The 17,835-nt window shown below is 42.7% G+C and overlaps 1 protein-coding gene across 1 annotated transcript in view; it reads right to left on the reverse strand.

Annotated features, from left to right (window-relative positions):
• The window catches only part of LOC122560245 (protein phosphatase 1 regulatory inhibitor subunit 16B-like), a 192,958-nt gene extending 182,822 nt beyond the window's left edge, over positions 1 to 10,136 (reverse strand). The window contains exon 1 of the mRNA XM_043710731.1: positions 9,695 to 10,136. The gene's annotated coding sequence lies outside the window, so the exon portion shown is untranslated. The remainder of the gene's footprint in view (positions 1 to 9,694) is intronic.
• Between the last annotated feature and the right edge of the window lie 7,699 nt (positions 10,137 to 17,835).

The raw sequence follows: 17,835 nt of genomic DNA on the forward strand, positions 1-17,835 counted from the left end.
AAGAGATATTCAATAAGATGCTGTAAAACTCTTGGTGTAAGGAGTGTTATAAAGGCAGCAAGTCAGAGAAATGTGGACACAGTCACCACTAAGGCTAGTACAGAATTCAAGAGAAATATTCTTTACCCACAGTGTGGTTAGAATGTGGAGTTCATGACCTCAAATACAGCTGAAACAAACAGCCTAAGCACCTGTAAAGAGAGGCTAGATACACGAGAGACAAAGATATAAATAGATGGGCTGACCTGACTGGATGGAGAGGGATGGAATGATGTGGATAATCAGCAAAACATATTTGTTGGGCTGAATGGCCTGCTTCTATTCTGCAACATGATGTAATTATAATTAACAGCAATTTTACAACTAACATCATCCGAGATGATGTAACTTATTCAAGTCACTTAGCTCATTAGGTAGCCATCATTTGAAGCTCTTTTCTCGGATCAGTAAGTGGTACAAGTGCTAAAAGCAAACGCAGATGCGAGTCGCTTTAGACAGAAGTGTTTTTCCACCTCTGGGACTTACAGATCACGAGCAATCCAATCTGGAGAGATAAAGTCTCCATAATGTCTCTCCAGGCTGGATTTTGTTTTTATCAATTTTCACCATTATTCATTTTCTATTAACTCCTAGTGGATGTGCTATTTCACAAATGCCCTACATTCTCCATTACTTGACCAAAGATATCTTTTGCTGAGAGTGAGTAGGGAACCCTACTCTAGACAGCACCAAGTCTCAGCCAGCTTGGGTCCCCATTGGATGACAACATAAATGCATTTCCAATTCATCCAGAGCTTGACAATGGAATTAGAAATATGTAAGGCAGGGGATATAAAGAAACAATTATAAACTAGTGGCTTCGATCACCAACACCAGGAGAAAGACCATAGGAGTCAGCAAAATCAAATATTTGCAATTATCTTCAGCCAAAAGTATCAATCCATCTTGACTTCCTTCTAATATCCACAGCATCACTGATGCCAGCCTTCAGTCAAATTGATAAAGTAAAGTGACCATAGTTCGACAGACCATGGGGCTGCTCTCTCATTGGACAGAACGAGAGAGGGAGGGAGTGAGGGACCAAGCAAGAGAGCAAGCGAGGGAGAGAGGGAGCAAGGGAGAGAGGTTGATGTTGGTTTAATCTGAGGGTCATCACACTTTACGTGAGGAAAGAGGTTGAGAAGGATAGTCCTCCTTGGTAACCTCACTTTGTGCGAACTCAACCCATGCTATTGCCAGCCCTCTGCATTGCAACAATCTAAAATGAGTTCAAGTCTCTCCCTGCAAGCTCCACGTGATATCAACAAAAAGCATGAAGGCATTCGATGCTGCAAAGGCTCTGGGTTCAAACACCATTCCAGCAATAGAACTGAAGATGTGCTCCAGAATTAGCCACACCATAGCCAAACTATCCCAGTACACTGGCATCTAACTGGCAACTTGGACACAAAAAGCAGAATAAATCCAGCTCATCTGTCTACTATCAAACAATTAGGAAAATATGGAAGGGGTCATCAACTGTGCTGTCAAATGACAGAGTCAATAGTAACCTGCTCACTGACACTCCATTTGGGTTCTATCAGATGCATCAAGGAGCCCTCCAGAAACAGAGGAAAATACTGATTAGATTCATGCCGCGTACAAACAGTTGTGACTGGTGGATATCTCAGTCTAAGGACATCACTGCAGAAATTCTTGAAGGTACTGTCCCAGACCCAAATATCTTGGTTCATCAATTATCTTTCCAACATAATAAAGTCAGAATTTGAGACATTTGTTGTACAACATTCAGCACCATTCATGTGTCCTCAGAAACAAAAGCAATCCAAACAATCATACAGCAAGGCCCTGAGAGCATTGGGGTAAAAACAAGGACTGCAGAAGCTGGAAACCAGATTCTGGAGTAGAGTGGTGCTGGAAAAGCACAGCAGTTCAGGCAGCATCAGAGGAGCAGTAAAGCAGTATTCATCAGGAATACGGCTTTTGCCCGAAACGTCGATTTTACTGCTCCTCAGATGCTGCCTGAGCTGCTGTGCTTTTCCAGCACCACTCTACTCCAGAACCTGAGAGCATTCAGGCCTTGGCTTTCATGCGGCAAGTTACAGTCACCCCACACAAATGTCAAGTAATGACTATCCTCCACAGAGGATCTGACTATCCTCAAAGGCAGACAAGCACTGTAAATACTAATGCTACAACAGCACGTCAGCGGTGAGGAGTTCTGCAGCAAGTAGCTCACCTCCTGACTCTCCAAAGCCTATATACCATCCACAGGACAGAATACAGAAGTGTGCTGGAATACTCCCCACTTGGCTAGGGACAATCCTCGCTTAAGAAGCTTTACATCATCCAAGACAAAGCAGCCTATTTTACTGACCACCCCATCTATCACCTTAAAACATGCACTGCCTTTACTATCTCCACACAGTGGCAGCAGTGTGTACCATAAACAGACGTACTGCAGCAACCTACCAAGATTTATTCAACAGCACATTCCAAACAATGACTGTGACCATCGAGAAAGAGCAAGGGCAGCAGATACACTGGGAAAGCCATCACCTACAACATCTCCTCCAGGCCACACACCATGCTGGTTTGGAATGATATCACCATTCTTTCAGTGTCACTGGGTCAAAGTCCTTTAACTCTCTTCCTAACATCTCTGTGGTTGTACCTCTGTCAGAAGAATTTCTGCATTTCTAAAAGAATGCTCTTCACCTCCTTCTCAAGGGAAGGATAAATGCTAACCTAACCAGCAATGGCCACATCCATGAATTATTAACATGTGATAGGCTGTGAATATGCTTTAAAATGGATTTTAAAATTGAAAAACTGCTGTAACAGTTCCCTTTTTGTTTTAAACAAAGGATCCACAAATGTGCAATGTACAAGAAGATTTAAGCTCCACCAACTTACATTATTAGAGATGCAATGTTAATGTTGAACTAGGTATCAAACAAATGAAACATTCCTTTCCCAAAATTGAAAAATTCACCTTAATCCAAATTTAAAAAAAACAAACTTCTAAGAAGGGAGCTGTGACCCAAGATCTTGTAACTGAAGAGTCAACCACTGCACTTAAGGTTCAGAAAAAAAATCATATTGGACTCAGAACTTTAACCCGATTCCTCTCCCCAGACCCGAGGTTCACCAGCATTTTCTGTTTTTATTTCCGATCTACCATCCAGAGCATTTTGCTTTGGTTTCAATTAAGCATAACTGAAATTACAAGGTTCTTTTATACAGGATTTTTCACATCTCTCAAAGTCATAAAGAATTAAAAAGTGGGAAAGAATTAGTAACGTGTAGATTTACCACTAAATACATCAGAATAATATTTACCTGCTTGTTTTTGTTTTATCATTTCTTCAGATTTAATATTTAAATTCAACATAATTGAAAACAAATATTCTCAGCATCCTGTCTAAAAATTATCTTTCCAGCATACAATCTGGTCAACAAGTACAGCGTGGAAGAGACCATTGCAGTCACTGTCACTTATACTGGGAATTCACCAGCAAGATCAGAAAAAAGAACTCAATCTCCCCAAACACAAGGACATCAGTGAAGGGTTCACAGTCTAAATTTCCTCATGTAGCTCACTGTTCTCTATGCTGCACCCACTTTAGCCTTGCACTGGCGTAAAGGGGCTTGTTCCCAGGACAGCAGAAATTATGAACTTATTTGAGGAGGGTAGTTCTGTAATTTCTTTTCCATTGGAAAGTTTGCAAGCTGCCCGATTTCCCTCAGAGTAACGCTGCTTCACTCAGACAAAGAGTCACCAGTGGGGGCCTGTGTATTCCACCATTTCATGACACAGCAATTCTCAATGAAGGAAAATAAAATGGAGTGGCCTCCGTAGTTATCCTGAAAAATAATATGTCTAGGATTACAAAATAGCATCAATGGCTTTAAGAGGAAAGGGAATAGAAGATATTCTGATAAGATGTGATGAAGTCAAGTGGCACATAACGCTGACACAGATTTATCCAAATGGTCTGATTCCATGCTGTAAATTCTGTATTCTTACAGATATATAAAATTAAGCACTCAGATCTCCTTATTTATTTTTCCCCTTTATAACATTTCAGATCACCAGACTGTGAACAGGCTGATGGATGTGAATACATGCTCAAATCCTTAGCTCAGGCAGTTGATGTAATGCATGTCTTTGTTTCATCTGAGACTTACAAAAACATTATCTAATTGGGAAAGCTGACCCATATTCCTGTTTCCTCTAAAATACTTGGAAACATTCTCACTGACTGATGGCCAGTTAAACCAATGAGTCATTTTTCCTCCAGTGTTGCAGTGAACATTAAATTTTAAAACACTTTTCTCCCCCAAAAGCTGTTGGCTCTCATTAGTTGTGAAGTGGCTAAGAGATTTTCTTTTTGCAGTTAAAAAAAAAACCATCCTAGAACTGAAAGTGAAATCATTCAAGTTGTCATTTCTTACACTGTCACCCCTCCCTCATTTTGTTTCCTCTTCTAAACGTTCTAGTTCATGCTGGGTCAGTAGCCCTTTGACCAAACGTTCTTACTGAGTACAACCACCTGATGAAGGAGCGTTGCTCTGAAAGCTAGCGTGCTTCCAATTAAACCTGTTGGACTATAACCTGGTGTTGTGTGATTTTTAACTTAAGTGAGCCTAGATATGGAGTGCCACCAGCTACTGAAACTTGGGGGGGGGGGGGCATCAGAACCAAGTTTAAGCTCCCTCTCACCTGATGGTTTCATAGCAGGGGAGGTCACTACAGACACTACCTGACCTATCTTTAAAGCTCCCACCCCAAATAACAATCAAAACACCCAAACTGCTGTCCCAATGGAGGCTTGCCAACTCAGAACAGGCCAGTGATGAAGCAGAGTGCTTCCTAGTTTCATCAGAAGATGGATATTTACAAGCTAAAATCAATCAATCAGTTTTGAAAATGTCCATACTGAAGGGGCATGAGGGAACTGTAGGCCCTCCTGCACTCCTGCAAAGCTTTTTTTCCCCACAATGCAGAAACCTAATAAAGTCATACATCACAGAAACAGACCCTTCAGTCCAACTCGTCTATGCCAACCCAGTTGCCCAGACTAAACTAGTTCCACTTGCCTGTATTTGGATCATATCCCTCTAAAGCCTTCCTATTCGTGTACCTATCCAAATGTCTTTTAAATGTTGTAACTGTACCTGCATCTACCACTTCCTCTGGCACTTCATTCGACACATGAACCACCCTCTGAAAAAAAGTTGGCCCTTCCTATTAGGTCTTTCTCCTCTCAGCTCAAACTTATGCTCCCTCGTTTTGAACTCCCCCACCCTAGGGAAAATACCTCTGATATTCACGTTATCTATGCCCCTCATGATTTTATAAACTCTGTAAAGGTCACCGCTCAACCTCTGACACTCCTGTGAAAAAAGTCCTAGCTTCTCCTCATAACTTATCCCTCCAGTCCTGGCAACATCCTGGTATACCTTTTTTAAATCCTCTCCAATTTAATAATATCACTCCTATAGCAAGGCAACCAGTAGTGTACACAGTACTCCAAAACAAATGGCCTCACCAACGTCTTGCTCAACTGTAACATATTGTCCCAAATCCTATACTCAATGGTCTGACCAATGAAGGCAAGCGTGCCTAGCACCTTCTTAGCCACCCTGTCTAGCAGCCTGGTTGTCCTTCTCTGCACTCTCTTCAGTGCTTAAAGGCCTCACCGTCTTGCTCAACTGTAACATATTGTCCCAAATCCTATACTCAATGGTCTGACCAATGAAGGCAACCGTGCCTAGCACCTTCTTAGCCACCCTGTCTAGCAGCCTTGTCCTTCTCTGCACTCTCTTCAGTGCTTAAAGGCCTCACTCATGTCTCAATACTAAAACTGGACATTGAAGCGATCTGAGGTAAAAACAATGACTGCAGATGCTGGAAACCAGATTCTGGATTAGTGGTGCTGGAAGAGCACAGCAGTTCAGGCAGCATCCGAGGAGCAGTAAAATTGACGTTTTGGGCAAAAGCCCTTCATCAGTAATACAGGCAGAGAGCCTGAAGGGTGGAGAGGTAAGTGAGAAGAGGGTGGGGGTAGGGAGAAAGTAGCATGGCAGAGGAAATGACCTGTGAGTTGCAGCGGGAGAGGGACTCCCTGAGATTCTTGTCGAGAGAGGAGGAAAACTTCTTCAAGGCAGACATCCTTGCAAGAGGATTCTCGCAATTGAATTGATCTGAGCAGATCACAGACTTCGAAAGCATGACTTCAGGAACAGGTTCACTGTTCATACAATGAGAATCAATTCACCGAATTCCTCAATTGAAAACTTATTTCTGGCTGGGGTTTGTAGAGCTCACCCCTCAGCATGGGTAAGTCTAATGCACAGAACATAAATGGGCCATTTGGCCCACCTGAACCCTACTCTACACAAACCTCTTTATCAATCTATCAGCATAACAAAACAAGATGAATGCTGGCTGGCCTTAACTCCTGGACCAGTTTCAAGGGGGAAGGGATTGGAGAGCTATTTCCCAATGACACACCACTTAGAGATCTCTGTTCCTCTACCAATCCCTTCATTACTCCATTCAGCAAAATAATGTTGAGTCCACTTCTGATTTTTGATTACTATCCGTTCTGACTCAGCTAAACTCCAGTGAGGAAAGGCTGCAGCTGTGTTGCTGACTCCTCCCCTCCCCGTCCAAATTTACAAAGAATAGCAGTCAGCAGCCGCAGAAGTGACAGGATCACTAACTTGTCCATTCCTATAACCAAGTGCATCAGAAAGCAAAGAGGAAGCCAGCTGGACAATCGGCTCCCCAGTTAACAGCATTTTCAGAGAAGCCTTTATTAAGCATACCCTGAAGGCAACTGAAGAGAGTAAATTACATTTTTTTTTAAAATTAGGTCCTAATCCTGCGGCAACTTTGCTCATTAATTGTTCAACATGAAGGATTTGATTAAATACAAAGCCCTGCAGCTCACTCCCCATTGTCCTCATTCTACATACCAATCCAATCACTCCAGCCAAAACGTCAATAATTCTGATCAGGTACTGACTGGCCACACCAGATCAACTGAGGTTTCTTATTCAGTAAAGACCTGTTCGACCAGTAGATCAACTGAACTAATTGTTAAATTGTCCATCAGCAGCCAACAGACACTTTACGTATGTCTACCCTTCACTTTGGTGTTCACTCTTCCTGTACTATTCTCACAGTGATGTTTTTCCCCTATTAAGTTTACAAAGGAACATTGTCTCACCTTGATTGTCCAGCTCTGCCTACTCCTACCTATCCACACACACACACACACACACACACAGAGTCAGATTCTCTACAAGTTAATCATCGTCTCATATCTGAAAGTTAACCTTAAAAATGCCATTAAGATTAACAGGCAGTATCACAAATTCAACAGGTTCCACTCTCAACAGTCCGTTTCAATAAGTCAGTGAAAATGAGGACTGCAGATGCTGGAGATTAGAGATAAAAGGGTGTTGCTGGAAAAGCACAGCAGTTCAGGCAGCATCCGAGGAGCAGGAGAGTCAACGTTTCTGGCGTAAACCCTTCATCAGGAGTGGCCCCCTTTCAGAGAGCCTGCATAGGTGTGATGTCTCAACTGGCTGGCCTCCTACTGTGCTCTTCAATCCTCCCAGATCCTTGTTTGGCTGCTAAGTCCTGGCTCAGTCAGCTCTTCCTGCTACTGGCAACTTCTGGACAAGTGAGATTGCCAGGGAAAAAAAAAGAGATCAGTCCCATTACCCCCACCTCGAGTTTTAGTAAAGTGCCAAGGTGACTCTGGGGGTACCAGCATGGAGTGTTTGCGTGCCAGCTGGAAGCTCCTTGGGACTAAGGGCATCACGTGATACCCTCTGTTTCATTACAGCTGACTTTAGGTTTGTAATTTGTTTATTTTCTTTTTAAAAACCCTTTATTTTGGTGTGGAAATACATCACAATGCCGAAACCTCCTTGTTTGAAACTGTGGCAATCTGTGATTGTATCACTTGTGGATGTCCGTGGAACTGGGCAAACGTGGTCAAATCAGAACACCCAGCCGCGCCCCCCTCCCATGTATCTCACCACCCCCTCAGCTTACAGCCTCCTTCCTGATGAAAGGTTTTTGCCCGAAACCTTATGTGCTTTTCCAGTGCCACACTTTTTGACTCTGACTCTCCATCATCTGCAGTCCTCACTTTCTCCTCTTTGAAAGAGCAGCCAATTTGTCACAATCTTTTTGCTCTTCCCCAGAGCCTTGCAAAGTGCTGTGAGAATCACAAAACTACTACAGCGCAAAAAGAGGCCTTTTGGCCAATCAGGTCTGTACCAGCTTTCAAAGTGAGATTTCAGTGAGTGCAATCTCTCTCCTGCTCCCTGTAACTCTTATATATTGTTCCTGCTCGAATAAAAAAAAAATCTAATTCCCTTTTGAAAGTTTCAATTGAGCATGAGCTATTTCCTGCACAGAATTCAGGCTGTTGCAAGTTTCGAAACGTAGGCTTGCTTGACAGTTTTGGCAGAACAGGCTGCTGTTTTGAGATTCAGCCTTTGACATTATAGAGATTGAAATCCAGGTGTTCATAGGAGACCTATGTTTACATGAGCATTTACAAAAACTACAGGAAAGATTCATTTATACCAGTGAAGGTGGTGGGACAAGGGACTCTTAAATTGGCTAAAACTCAAACAAACATTTTTATGCTCCGTGTTAGGTGCATAATTTACCACAAAAGTAACTCATCGAAAGCAAAGGGGTCCATGTTTGATGTTCCATCTTTACAAACTGAAACAAAGAAGGGGTGTGGTGGTGTAATAGTAATGACACTGAATTAGTAATCGGCTACATGTTTATGAAATATGAATCTCATCATGGCAGATGGAGAAACTTGAATTCAATAAAAAAAAAACTAGCCTAATGATGACCCTGTAATCACTGATGATTATTGTAAAAATCCATCTGGCATAAATAATGCTGTTTTCAGAAGAAAATATGCCAATCCTTAACCAGTCTGGCCTACATATGACTCCAGAGCCACAGCAATGTAGCTGACACTTAACTGTCCTCTGAAATGGCCTTGCAAGCCAGTTTGAGGGCAATTAGAAATAGGCATTAAATGCTGTCTGTGCCAACAATGCCAACGTCTCATGAAAGACTTTAAAATTGAAACCTCACTGTTCCTGGTTTAAAGTGAAGAATATAGGAGTTACCTCTTTCTAATCACCATCTATACAGGTGAAACAGTCAGAGGTCAATGTGATGACCTGCATGGCCGAATAGCCCTGACACATGTAACAGTACACAGGGTGAGGTAAGTGAGCTCTCCTAATAAGTTGTAAAACATCAGCACTCTAGAGAGATGGAAATGTAGAAAGAATTTTACGAGGTATTCGAACTGTCACACGAAATAATTAATGATTTGTGATTTATGATTAAACCTGAAACCCTCATGATTAACATCACACTTCACATAAATTGTTTGATATAATTGTTTAGCGTTTTTAAAAACACAGCAAGTTACTAAAGACTTTCTGTACAAAAGCGAGATCATACTACTTAGCTTTAAAGCTCAGAATTATTGTCCCATTGCATCAGATACACTTAGACACTACATTTAATTAAAATGTTAAGCTGTCTCTCTCTCTCTCTCACACACACACACACACTCTCTCTCTCTCTCTCTCTCTCTATGTAAAATGAAAGCTCCAACACGCTTACCTCTCGAGGTCCACTGCCGATACGATCTGAGCTAAGGCGGAATCAGAACTGGGTTTAACAGAGGAAGCAACAGGCTGCAGTCCTCAATTCCAGCACACGACAACGGGTGACAGTTCTCCACTAGGACCCGACTCGCAGCCACCCCGGCAGAGGAACCGACCGCCACAGACTTACAGGAGTTAGGCAGAAGTAGTGAGTAGGAAGGAGGGAGGGAACCCCGGTTCCACTGGGCGGAGTTAGACAGGACTGAGCCCCGGCTGCCTGTCAGGGTGGGCTTGCACCAGGGACAGTGTTGGATAAAGACATGGGGCAGAGAGTAGCGCCAGGAGTTGGAGCAGAGACTGCATTAATCGCCGAAGCAGCAGAGAGCCAGTAGGTGGGGTGAGTTGCTCACCAGTGCATTGAGTCAGGAGGCGGAGTGAATTATTCCCCAGGGCGTTCAGCCTTCAGATTGGAAGGCGGATCCACTTGTCTCCGCACACGGAGCTGATCAATGAAATGAGTTCGCCACCAATACATGCTACAAAAGGATGAGATGGAAATAGCCACCAACAGATCACAATGATAAAAACACTGCATTAGACTCATTGGGATGGGGAAGCAATGCATTTGGGGAATGGGGAGCTGTGCACAGCATCTTGAGCCAATGGATGTGTTTTGTTACTCATCCATGGGGACTGCCATCTGTAAATTGTTCAAATGTCCATTAACCCATTGCTTAAAAAGTGCTGGACAGCTATCTCATCGTGTAATTGAAGATTATGGGAATCAGTTGAGATTTACTTAGATTTAGTTCCTTTGGTCCCAAGCAGGACAATGGGGAGCAAATCTCCACAACTGACTGTCCATCGCTCCAACCCGGGTGGTGCCCAGCTCTTGAATGTTCTCTTTAAAATGTATTCTACTAGGTCTTCTTTGACCAGCCTGATCTAGTTGTCTGGTGGATGTCCATTCTATTCCTGGGCCAATCTGTGGCAGGAATTGAAATATAGGTCCTGCTGGTCTCAGTTGTACCTTAGTCACGATGACCATAGGCACCTCTACCTGAGTGACACTTCTTCATTGGTAATGTTGCGTGCAATAATCTTGTATGTTATGAAGACTACAAAAGTTTACATTTCAAGTCTAGATGACTCTTCATCAGAACTATGTTAGTCTGCTCTCTCTCACTCTCCATGGAGAAGGTAAGGACTGCAGATGCTGGCAATCAGAGTCAAAAAGTGTGGCGTTGGAAAAGCACAGCCGGTCAGGCAGCCTCCGAGGAGCAGGAGAATTGCCTATTTGGGCATAAGCTCTTCATTGGGAATCTGGGAGAGGGTGTGGAAGGGGAAGGGGGCTGAGAAATAAATAAGATAATGGGGGTGCGGGGGAAGGTGGCTAGGGAGGCGATAGGTAGATGCAAGTGGGAAGTGACAGAGAATAGGTCAGAGGGGAGCTGACCCCCTCATCTCTGTCCAAAGCCAAAAGGATCTTTCCACATCTGGCAGAGATTTTCCAGCACATCCAAACACCTCATCTACTGTTGCTCTCGACAGGGCCTCCTCTACACTGTAATTCAACATTGTGGTGGATGTTGATACATACTGGCTGCCAACTTGCAGAACGTTTCAGGGAATGTCTCCGGGACACATGCATCAACTCCACCACTCCATGCCGACCACTTCAAACCCCCCCCCACCCCCCCACTTCACCAAGGACATGCAAGTCTTGGCCTTCTCCACCACCAAATCCAAGCCACCAGACGCCTGGAGGAAGAACGCCTCAAATACTTATCGCCTTCCCAGCTACCTCCCCCCACCCTCCTATTTATCTCTCAGCACCCTTTCCCCCTACATTCCTGCTGAAGGGCTTATGCACGAAACATTGATTCTCCTGCTCCTCGAATGCTGCCTGACCTGCTGTGCTTTTCCAACGCCACACTTTTGGTCTCTGTCTCTCTCTCTCCATGGATGTTGTCTGACCTGCTGTGATCTCCAGCATTTGTAGTTTTCAGTACAGATTCCAACATCTGCAGTAATCTGCTCCTCCTTGTCTGTTATGATCCCCTTGTACTGCACACAAAGCAAATCGTTTCACTGTACTTAGGTATATGTGACAACAATAAATCAAACAAAATCAAAAAATTTAGGACCTCGCGCAACCTTACATTAAGGTATAGGAAGAAACAATTCGGAACATTTTGAGCTGTTAGTGTTGCTGTGAAGGCCAAGAATAGTTATTTCGAGGGCAGTATTAAATAGGGAAGATGAGTGGATGAAAATATATTCTGGTATTCTGTTTAATTAGCTTTATAAGTAAAGAAAGAAAGGACCCACTGGGCTTCAAATAGACAGCCAGAATGTAGATAATGTCATGCTTAATAGAAGGACTGGAGTTGACAAACTAAATGACCTCTGGTTCTTTACATTCTAATGATGGACTTTGTCATTTTCCTATTGTTAGCATTGCTCCAGTGAGATGGGCAGTTACGCAACAATGTATCGTGAAAGATGATGTGCTCTTGCCTACAATGAGATGGTTAGATGAACTGATAAGACCTGGCAGATGCGGCTTCCTTCTTATTCCAGTTAGCGGAAATTAATTACTTTCCCTTGCATTGAAGTAACGTAATGACTCCCTAATTCAATGTTGTGGTGGATATTGATACATACTGGCTGTCTCTGAAATTGGAGTATTATTAGTCCACGATTGGAAACAGGTAACCTCCCTTTATAGTAATCACTGCACATGTTTGGTGCCATATCTCTCCATCTGCCCGAGGCACAGAATGGAAATGTTGAATATGACAGATTGTTTGTCAGCCTGTAAATCCTTCCAATACCCCTGATGGCAAGTGGTAATAATGGGAGAGGTTTCTGGTAAGTCATATCGCAGAAGATAATGGCAAGTTCCTGCAGTGCTTTGCCCATAGTATGGACCAGTTCAATGGAAGTCCATGGCCCAACCCTTAGAAACAAGGATGGCAGAAAAGCCTTCTAAATTTGCTTCTCTATTTCCCATTTCTCGTGCCTGTTGTCACCAAGCTCAGTTTCTCACTACTCTTTCATGACACATGGATGTTGCTGACAATGCCAGAACATTTTTGGGTCCCTCCCTAATTGCCCTTTAACTGAGTGGCTTGCAATTATGTCAACCACATTGTTGTGGGTTCAGATTTACATGTAGGTCAGACTGAGTGAGGTTGGAAGGTTTCCTTTCCCTAAAAGGCATTAGTGAACAAGATGAGTTTTATGACCATTTCAATGTCATTGTTACATGAGATATTTTCATTAATGGAATTTAAACTGCACCATCCTCCATTTGAAATCATGCCCCTGAGTATTTTGCTGGGCCTCTGGATTACTTATTCAATGATGTTACCACTATGCCACCACCTCACCCCAAGCACATGCACCCTAATGTTCATTTTAATGTATCTTGCCGTCCCTCAAGTCTGATCCTTCATATTTCTGAACTACTGTTTATTTAGTAAAGTTCAAGAAGCTTGATACCAAACAAATCAAGAAGCTTCACACCATCCAGGACAAAGCATCCTGTTTGATCGGCATCACATCCACAAACATCCACTTCTTCCAACACCAACGTTCAGTAGCAGCAATCTATACCATTTACAGAAATTCCTTAGCATCTTCCAAATTCACAATCACATCCATCTTGAAGGACAAAAGCAGCAGATGCATGGTAACACCACCACCTGAAAGTTCCCCCAAGAGAATGCTTTGGCATATCAATCACCAGACTTAGAAATCACCTTAAAATGTATTGCCTCGCCTGGATTTATCAAGATACAGTTGTATGCAGAGCATGCAGGTAGGTTAGACCAAGGACACCCAGTGGATATGGTCTATCTAGACTTCCAAAAGGCCTTTGGTAAGGTGCCACACGGGAGGCTGCTGAGCAAGGTGATACTGATTGATTCTAATGCTTTCCCCATGATGGACATCAAGCTAACTGGCCTATAGCTCCTTGCTCCTGCCACCCAAGCTTCCTTGAATAGGGGGTTTATATTTACTACGTGGCACTCTGATTCTAGGGAGTTTTGGATAATTAACTCCAACACATTTGCAATTCCCATTGGTCACCAGGCATTCTGTTGCTAAGTCTCCATGCTTTAGTATTCCATTGTTAAACCTCTCCACCTCCCTCCCTCCCTCTCTGCCATTGAACACCTCCATCTTCTTCCAAGCTTTGCTTACCTGTCCTAATATTTCCTAATATTACAATAAATACGCTATTTATCTCAAGAGGGTTGGAATATAAAAGCACTGTTGTGCTACTGAGACTTTATAAAGCTCTGGTTAGGCCCCATTTGGAGTACTGTGTCCAGTTTTGGTCCCCACACCTCAGGAAGGACATACTGGCACTGGAGCGTGTCCAGCGGAGATTCACACGGATGATCCCTGGAATGGTAGGTCTAACATACGAGGAACGGCTGAGGATCCTGGGATTGTATTCATTGGAGTTTAGAAGATTAAGGGGAGATCTAATAGAAACTTACAAGATAATACATGGCTTGGAAAGGGTGGACGCTAGGAAATTGTTTCCGTTAGGCGAGGAGACTAGGACTTGTGGACTAGGACTTGTTAGAGGGGGTAAATTCAGAACAGAAATACAGAGACATTTCTTCAGCCAGAGAGTGGTGGGCCTGTGGAATTCATTGCCACGAAGTGCAGTGGAGGCCGGGACGCTAAATGTCTTCAAGGCAGAGATTGATAAATTCTTGATGTCACAAGGAATTAAGGGCCACGGGGAGAATGTGGGTAAGTGGAGTTGAAAGGCCCATCAGCCATGATTGAATGGCGGAGTGGACTCGATGGGCCAAATGGCCTTACTTCCACTCCTATGTCTTATGTAGACAGATTCCATGATGCAGATCTGCTCTCACAGCACAAGCTTTGTTTTGGAAATCAATAATAATAGGAATGATAAAAAATACCAAGTGTTTGTAGTAAAATGTGGAGAGCTTTACAAAGAGTTTGGAAATTGTTTGGAAATACTATATTTGTTTACACAGTACAGGAAGAAAACAAATACTAAAAAAATCAAAAGGGAAGAATATATCTGACTTAATAAGGAAAAAAATGAATAAGGAGTAAAATGGAACTTCAGATAAACAAAAGTATAATGTAGGGAAATGTGAAATTGTCCATCTTGGCAGTTAGACTAGGAAAGCATATTATCTAAATGGTGAAAGATTGCAGTGCTCTGAGATACAGAGGGTTCTAGGTGGCCTGATGTATGAATTACAAAAGGTTAATATGCAGGTAGAACACGTCATTAGGAAAGCTAATAGAATGAGTTATTTTGATGGGAATTTGGGATACTTTGCTTCAAATATACAGAGCATTAGTGAGACCATCTGGAGTACCATGCACAGTATTAGTTATCTTATTTAAGGAAGGATGTTAATGCATTGGAAGACTTCAAAACAGGTTTGCCAGACTAATACATGGAATGAGTGGGTTGTCAGATGGGGAGAGGTGGATCAGGGTTGGCTTGTATCTGCTGGATTTCTGAAAACCTTAAACGTGACTTGATTGAAACATGTAAGATTCTAAGGGGTTTTGCTAGGGTTGGTGTGGAGACAATGTTTGTTTTTGTAGGGAGAATCTAGGACTAGTGTCACCATCTAAAAAGGAGAGGGTGAGGACTACAGATGCTGGAAATCATAGATGAGAGTGTGGTGCTAGAAAAGCACAGCAGGTCAGGCAGCATCAGAGGAGCAGGAGAATTGACGTTTCAGGCATAAGCCCTTCATCAGGAATGAGGCTTGTAGGCCGGGGGCTGAGAGATAAATGGAAGGGGGGGTGGGGTTGGGAGGAAGGTAGCTTACCTATCTCATTCTCAGCTATCTTCCCCCAACCCTACCCCATCCCATTTATCTCTCAGCCCACGGCCCACAAGCCTCATTCCTGATGAAGGGCTTATGCCCAAATTGTCGATTCTCCTGTTCCTTGGATGCTGTCTGACCTGCTGCGCTTTTCGAGCACCACACTCTCAACTCACCATCTAAAAATCAAGGGTTACTCTTTTAAAACAGAGAGAAAGAAGGTCATGAATATTTGGAACTCTCTCCCTGAAAAGATGATGGAAGCAGAGTCCTCAAATATTTTTATGGAAGAGCCAGATAGATTCTTGTTAAGCAAGGAGGTGAAAGGTCATCAGGAGTAGGAGGAATGTGGTTTGAGGTTACAATCAGATGATCTATGATCTTATTGAACCAAAGAGCAGACTCAGGGTGCTGAATGGTCTGTTCCTATGTTCATATGTTAAAGAAATAAGTGAGGGTATTGCAGACACAGAGTGATTATTTTTCAAATCTTTCTAGATTTGAGAATTGTGGCTTTGGATTGGAAAATTGCAAAAGTCACTTCAGCATTTAAGAAGGGAAGACAGGGGAAATTACCCTTTATGTGTTTGTTTCCTTTTTGAAAAGAAGAAACAGTAGACATGTCATTTTAACATCGCTTGTGGGGAAGTTGACAGAATAAAAGAACAACTATGGATATCAGTTGATCTAAGCTCTGCAAAACCTTTCCTCCTTACAATCTCCTTTTCCTTCTTTAGATGTTCCTTAAAATCGGCAAGTTCCCTGCTCAAACATACCACGTAGCGCAATGTCAAACTTTATTTGAAGCCACAGCAGGGAAGCACCTCAGAATGTTTTGTTGCTTTAAAAGAGCCATTTAAGTGCAAATAGTTGCAATTTGTATTGATCAGTAACATGGATGAATAAAGAAAACTGCATTACCATGGTCGCAGAATATCACTCGTTCAAAGGTATACTAACTTGAGTAGATAAGGGCAGGATGTTGAAAAGTGTGAGATTTTTCACTTTCAATCCAATAAAGATAAATTGATATGTTTTCATATTGGTGTAAGAGGAAGTGTGATGGAACAAAGGGATTGAGGTGTCCTTGTGTATAAACCATTAAAATCCACCGTACAAAAGTAATCAAAAAAGATGAATGGAAATATTGACCCATGTTCCACTGGGAGTAAAATAGAAAAGGAATGAAGTTATGCTTCATTCGCACACGGTCAGATTCTATCTGCGTTCATCCTTTGGTACAGCATTTCAGGAAGCACGTACTGACATCCGAATTTGATCGGATTAGATTTATTACTATCATATGGATGAGATCAAGTGAAAAATATTGTTTTGTGTGCTATCCAGGCAAATCATACCTTACATAAGTACATCATGGTAATAGAACAGAATTGAGAGTGTGGTGCTGGAAAAGCACAGCAGGTCAGGCAGCAGCTGAGGAGCAGGAGAATCGATGTTTCGGGCATAATGCCAGAATCATCAATTCTCCTGCTCCTCGGATGCTGCATGACCTGCTGTGCTTTTCCAGTACCAAATGCTCAACTTTGATCTCCAGCATTTGCAGTCCTCTCTTTCTCCTAATAGAACAGAATGCTGAATATAGTACAGCTATACTGTTACAGCTACAGAGAAGGTGCAGAGAGAGATCAAATTTAACATTTAAGCGGTCCATTCAAAAGTTTTATAACAGCAAGTAAGAAGCTGTTCTTGAATCTGTCGGTTCATGTATTCAAATTTTTGTATCTTCTGCCCAATAGAAGTGGGTGGAAGAGAGTATAATTAATTGAATTTATTGTTATTTGTACCGAGGCACAATGAAAAGCTTTACTGGGGTGGGAGGGGTCTTTGATGATGTTGGTTGTTTTCCCAAGGCAACAGGAAGTGTAGATGGAGTCATTGAAAGAAAGGCTGGTTTGTGTGATAAACTGGGCTATGTTCATGACTCTCCGTAGTTTTTTGCTGTCTTGGGCAGAGCAGTTGCCTTACCAAGCTGTGATGCATCTGGATAGAATGCTTTCGGTGGTGCATCGACAAAACTTGGTAATCATGGAATTCTTGCAGTGTGGAAGCAGGCCATTCACCCCATTGAGTCCACAATGACACTCCAAAGAGTTTCCCACCCAGACCCAACCCCCTACCCTGTATTTTCCCATGGCCATCATGAACAATTTAGCATGTCCAATCCACCAAACTTGCACATCTTTTGACTGTGGGATGAAACTGGAGCACCCGAAGGGAACCCAGACAGGTAGAGAACGTGAGGGCTCCATCTGAGGCTGGAATTGAACCCGGATCCCTGGTGCTGTGAGGC

The sequence above is a fragment of the Chiloscyllium plagiosum genome, chromosome 20 (assembly GCF_004010195.1).
Source record: "Chiloscyllium plagiosum isolate BGI_BamShark_2017 chromosome 20, ASM401019v2, whole genome shotgun sequence".
Taxonomy (NCBI): Eukaryota; Metazoa; Chordata; class Chondrichthyes; order Orectolobiformes; family Hemiscylliidae; genus Chiloscyllium; species Chiloscyllium plagiosum.